Here is a 6,255-nt window from a genome sequence, read left to right as displayed (position 1 = left end):
GATCAGCTGATTAGCATCTGATTGGGCCTTTAATCCTAATGACTTTTTCCACCACACGCTTTAAGATCACACTGGCTTTGTCACCCAGCCTATGAAACATGCTCCACTTGAGCTTGTCCCAAAGTGACTGCGATCATTGCATAATGTCGGATTTTTTATTTGATTTGAATCTTGAAAACTTGCTGCATGAGATGGCCACGGCACAAATTAAAAGGTAATCCTCTCCTTTCCAATAATAACTGCTATCAAAAAAGGTCCTGAAGCATTCATCAGGCGCATATTCCCCTTTTGTTTCATTGAAACTGTTCAACAGCTGACAGTTTATTACTCTAATTGGTCATGAACACGATTAAAAGAATGTGTATAACTATAGCTAGTGTTGCTGCAAAGAAGTCTAAGTGCTAAGCAAACCTTCCCTGAATAAATAGGGATTAGGAACACACACACAAACACACACACACACAGACACACACAAAGTTGCAAGCCTGGTCTTACGTCAAATAGAACAGGCTCAAGGTGAATACACGAAAAAAGCAAGGAGCTGCTATACTGTAATTTAGGGACAGGCCCGAGTAATTCAGCCGAAGGAAATCCTGATCTCGCATCTCATCAATCATTTCCGTGCGTACCGCGGCACCTCGGCCATGTTTTTCTTTCCATTCTGTTCAGTTCTGTAAACTTGCTGTCTCGTGTGTGGGGGGGGGGGGGGGGGGGGGGAGACATTGAGCTTAATTCATTTCTCTAAAGAAGCAATCTGGCTCAGGGCCCATAGCAGCGTCTCCATCATCCCAATATTAAAATGGCCCACATCCCTATATACCTCTGACTGCCCCTCATCATGCTGTGTGGCTGGCACGCCCCAGGCCGTTTGTCACTCAAAACAACATCTCACATGAGAGTGGGGTTGACAGCAGCCCACACCACAGAAAAGACAGATGACACATTTCAACTACACCTCCACGCAACTGCAGAGGCTTGTCCGTCAAACGACTGCAGAGCTGAGTGAACGAGTGAGTAACCCAGTGGAGGCTAGGGAGGGATGAGAAGTGTATCGGTGGGGCACTAGTGCATTGGCATTTTATAAACTGGTCACAATCGCTTAGCAATTACGCAACTAGGCTTTTCATCCATACACTATATTGATTGTTGTAGATTTGACTGACTCATCGAACAGAATATCAGTGTACTACGATTACGGTTAATAAATAAATAAATAAATAAATAAATAAATAACTGCAACTACACACCTCATTCAAGGCCAGTTTTCCTTAGAATTTACATTTGTAAAACGAAATAAAAAATACATTTAAAAAGAATTAAAATAAATTTGTATTGATCAATTACTCAAAATGGATGTAAATGCAAGTTCATTCTTCTCCTACCTCTTCTGTGCTTTAAAGTGTGAGTGGCTTTGAAGATGATAGTCTGGAATAGATCACTATCTAACAAAAGAAAAGTTATTTGTGTATAAAATAACTGAAATGGCCAAGAAAAAAAAACAATGGAAACCTGAACATTTTGAAATTGGCATCACTGTCCCCTGATGTGCAGCCAATTGCATTTCTTGTTTTTGTTGGGATTATTTTTTTCTTTCTTTTCCTGCCGTCTGCCCCCCCCCCCCCCCTGCCTCCTGCAGGCTTAGATAACTCTTGGAGGTGATTTACTATCAGAGGAGCTGGTGAGGAGGAAGAAAGGAAGGAGGGGGGGATAGTTGTCCTAGGGGGAGTAATAGATGGTCAGGCAGGGGATCACAAGGGGACACGGGAGGGCTGCAGAGCTGACACCCAATGCTCTGAATCAGGCTTTCTCAAGGACGAATGGAGAAAAGATGGAGGGGAGAAAATGAGAGAAGGGAAAGAAAAGAAAAAACGTAGGCGGAAAAAAGTCTGGTATTTTAACAAGGGTGCATGGATAGTGCAACCATGATGACAAATGTGCCCTGTTGGGTTTTTTTTCAGAACCACATAAGGCGTGTGATATTGTGTTTTAAAAGTACCGCAGAGGTGTCCAGTGCTAACTGAATTAATGAGGCTGGCGGGACTGTCCAATGCAAGAGATTTATGTTGGATGTTCAAACTAGTAGAGGGGCTCTCCCTCTACTAGTTTGAAAAAAACAAATGAGAGTCAAATCTGGTATCTTAAGAAGAATGGGATATGGATACAGTGCAACTGCGATGAGAAATGCCCACTTGTTTTTTCAGAACCACAGAGAAAGCGGTTGATATTGGTTGCGCCTCTGTTTTTTAAAGTGTGTGGAGAGGTGTATAGCTGAATTAACGTGACTGTCCAACACAGGAGATTAATGTTGGATGCTGGAGCTAGCAGTGGATGAATCAAGCCTCAAGCTGCCAGTTTGAACTACATGAATCGCTGAGCAGCAGTAGGAACACTCTATTAAGTTAAAAACAGCTCAATTGTGACTTGGCGCACCTTTTACAAAAGGGCCCTTGTATAAAGGGGCCGCAGACAGTGACAACAACTGAGTTATCATCGTGCTAATTCAATAGCGTTCTTTGTTTTAACTGTGCTGCAGCAACTTTATTGATTGTAGAACAACAAAGCGCTAATTGTCTCTTCAATTTGCAAAGTATTTAAGTCTTGAGAGGATCGCATCCTTATCAGCGGCGAGCCAGGCACCAGGAAATGGTGGCTGGAGTCTTGCAGAAAAGCAGAAACTCCAATGGATGTACTTACTCATACAGTATATAAACACAGTCTTCACAAAAGTTTATACACTTACAGACAGACAGACATACACACACACACACAAACACACACACGTCTACATGGACTCACCAAAAAAGGTACACATGAACAGCCACGGCCCTATACCTGCCTGTGGACGACACCACAAACCTTTTTCATCTGTCCAGTCATGTGTATGTGTGTGTTTGAATACCTCAAAGACTCATGCCATAGCAGGCACTCCGCTCGCTCTGCAGCCCTAAGCTGCGAGAGAGGCAGAAAGAAAAGGGATTTGCGAGTTCACCACTGGCTTGCTGAAATGACTGCGATGCTTTGGCGACTTCTGCTTATGTGGGATTTAAGTGGCTGACAAAATTCGAGGACAGTTTTTACTCCTCTGATTCAATCCATGTGACTGATCTTCCCTTTGGCAAATTTAATACACCAAATGTAGATGTATAAAAGCTCAGAGACCAAAGAAGGCCTCTTGACTGCTTTTATTTTCCACGGTTTTGTAATCAAAAGCGTCATTGTGAGAGAATGCGGTCCATAGCACTAAGGGGTGCAATTTACAATGTATATGTGTGTATCATAAACCGTGCATACGCAACCAATCCACAGTCTCGAATCGCAAATGTTTAACATTATGTGTTTACGAGGCAACTATACAACAACTCATTGTAAAATAGCTAGAGTCAATCATTCATGGTTGCAAAAAATTATACATTACATTTTTTCCCCCAAATCTATCCAAAGTGTCAGTTCCAGTGGTTTCCTTTTGCTTATCCTTAAGCCAGGACCGGCTTAGACTGATAAGAGGAGCTAGCCGAGGGTCATCAGCTGCTTAGCCTGTGTGTGTGTGTGTGTGTGTGTGTGTGTGTGTGTGTGTGTGTGTGTGTGTGTGTGTGTGTGTCTCTCCATATATGGACATGTGCATCCTTGCATTTTAATACGATGCGGTATGTGCATTTTTTTGGTTGTGTGCAGGTCCATGTATGTGTGCCAATATTCATTATATGCTAGTATATGCACAAGCATTGTGCGATTTTGTCAGCAGTGCTGATGTAGAGCGTATATATGCAGAGGTATTCAGATAGGCCGGGAATCTGCTTTATCTCAGCTCTCCGTTGCTGTATTAGAAATCCTTCCCTAATCACATTTAGGGGCCAATCCTATATACTGCACCTGCACTGGTACATGGTCGTACAGGTAAACGATAGTATGGCTGTTAAACTATATGCTGAAAAGTACTGGCGTATGCATTCCTCAACATTAATGTAATTGCACTTATAGTTTCCTTATTCTGTTCTATGCCATACCACTATAATCAGTTCTTTCTACTATGATTCTTCAGTCTGCTCTGCTGCTCTCTTTAATCTTCCTTCTAGCCTAACAAAATGAAATTGGGGTTGCTAACAAGATGATGACAATGGCATGAAGACTGTGAACAAACGGGTGGAACAAATGTAATATAAGTTGTGCTGGCCAGCCTCTGCACATTGTGGCAATCAAGACTAATTGGAATACTTCTATAAGGTCTCAAATCTGTGGCAGGACACAAAGTGTTTTTGTTTATTTTAGAGTGGTCTAGGGTTTACATTAAGCATTAATGTGAGTTAGGAAATGGCAGAGAAAGTTCAACATCGATAGCAATATGATACAAAATGTGTATATGTGACAAACAGTTCAGCTATAGCCATTAGTGTTGCTTCCAGTAACGGAGTAGCCATTTTTAACTGGCAAAGTAAAGGTCTCATTATCGCCTTGTGTCACAACGCATTGGATTTGTGTCACCTAATATGTGGTTCAATATGATCATTAGGTGTTAATCATTTAGGAAATCTTTTTCAAAACCTAATTAAAGTTTTGAGCAAGTGTTGATGTACTTCATCTGGCTTTGCCCTTCTATGGATTAAAAGTTGTAGTCTTGACAAGCATTTGTTCAAAACCGAAGACAATTTTACTTGTTTACCATTCAGTTGCTTTGTGTTGTGTGTTTTTGCGTTCAGTAATTTGTGTACTGTACACATAAGACCTTTAAAGGCAGATCAGTGCATCAAGATGATCACTCTTGAAACATTTATTGCATTGACAATAATTAAATTAACTATCTCAAACCGTCTGATTTTTTTTTTTGGCTCAGAAGAAACTTTCCCCCTTGCCAAGAAATAGTCCTTCACATAATTGTCCTTTGCGGGGATAAGAACAAACAAGATAAGGGCATGTTAATTGGATTTAGATGAGATTAGATAAAGAGGTGCGGGTAAGTGAATTTTGGGTATACCTTCTGAACAATTTTGTACTAAGCTAAACTAACCGACCACTGGCCCAAAGCTATACGTATTGACGGTACAGAAATTAGAAAATCCATCTTCTCGTCTATGACGTGCTACAAAAAAAGCAAATACGGGGTATTTCTCAAACTGTCAAACAATGTGATTTTAACAGAACATTGCCGTTCTTGTTTTTTTCTTCTTTCAATTTTGTACTTTAAGGAGCGGCGGGGGGAGGGAGGAGAGAGGAGAGGAGAGGAGAGGAGAGACGAGTTCTTCATAATCTAATGGAGAGAAGGGAGAGAGAGAGAATTGCTGTAAGAAAATTATATGGCTTTTAGATGATTTAGAGTTTTGTCTTTTATGATATTCTAGTACAATCAGAGCTTGCGTAAAACATTTTTTTATTTTTTATTTTTTTACGACGCGCTCGTAAATCCCGTTCCTTGTATATTTTAAGATTATTTACTGTCAAGTTCATCCAAGTACCCTGAGTGTCATTATTCCGAGTGGATAATCATCCAAGGTGTTATGAGGTTTGAACTAACTTCCCTCAGACTAAATCTGTCCTGTAATGCTTACTGTAAGGTAACACTCGGGGCATAAATCACATCTTACAGCAATACACAGCTTTTATGGTGCAATGAGAATCATTAAAATATGAGTGCAACATTGCAAATTTTATCTCTTGCGGTTCATAAAACACGTCTCCAAAGTGGCTGTAACTGTCTTTTTTAGATGCGGAATGAAGTGAATTGCTGCAAAAAAAATAGTTCAAGTAAATGTCAGGCAGATATCTTCTTTATATTCTTTACACTTTGAGAATTTTGTTATTGCTTTGATGTCCAACATTTCCATGGGAGAGTTATCGATTGCCTTTAACTCCAACTCTATATCGGCTCAAGCACGGAGGAAGACTCATAAAAGAAACACAAAGAGCTTTTTTACCAATGCACGCAGCTCAATCTCCTGTTCACAGCTATGTTACATACCTCCATATGTGTATCTTAATGTTTCTCAATTCTCTATTCCGGGAAGCATTTTCAATATTAGATTCACCGGGATGGACTCACGTTTCTCATTAGAAGCAACTTTTATTCATTGCGGATCAGTATTTTCCCCCGTCAGGCTGACTGAGTGAGTTCACACCACTAGATCGATAAATGCCTGTTTTTATTACATGGGGGAAAGACAAAGACACACACACACACACACACACCCAGAAGGCCATTATTGTGTCTCTCAGCGTGATAGCAAAAAATACATCATAAACATCTTCCAACTGGCGTGATGCCTG

The sequence above is a fragment of the Ammodytes marinus genome, assembly GCF_949987685.1.
Source record: "Ammodytes marinus genome assembly, chromosome: 15".
Classification (NCBI taxonomy): domain Eukaryota; kingdom Metazoa; phylum Chordata; class Actinopteri; order Uranoscopiformes; family Ammodytidae; genus Ammodytes; species Ammodytes marinus.
This window is presented reverse-complemented; position numbering follows the sequence as displayed.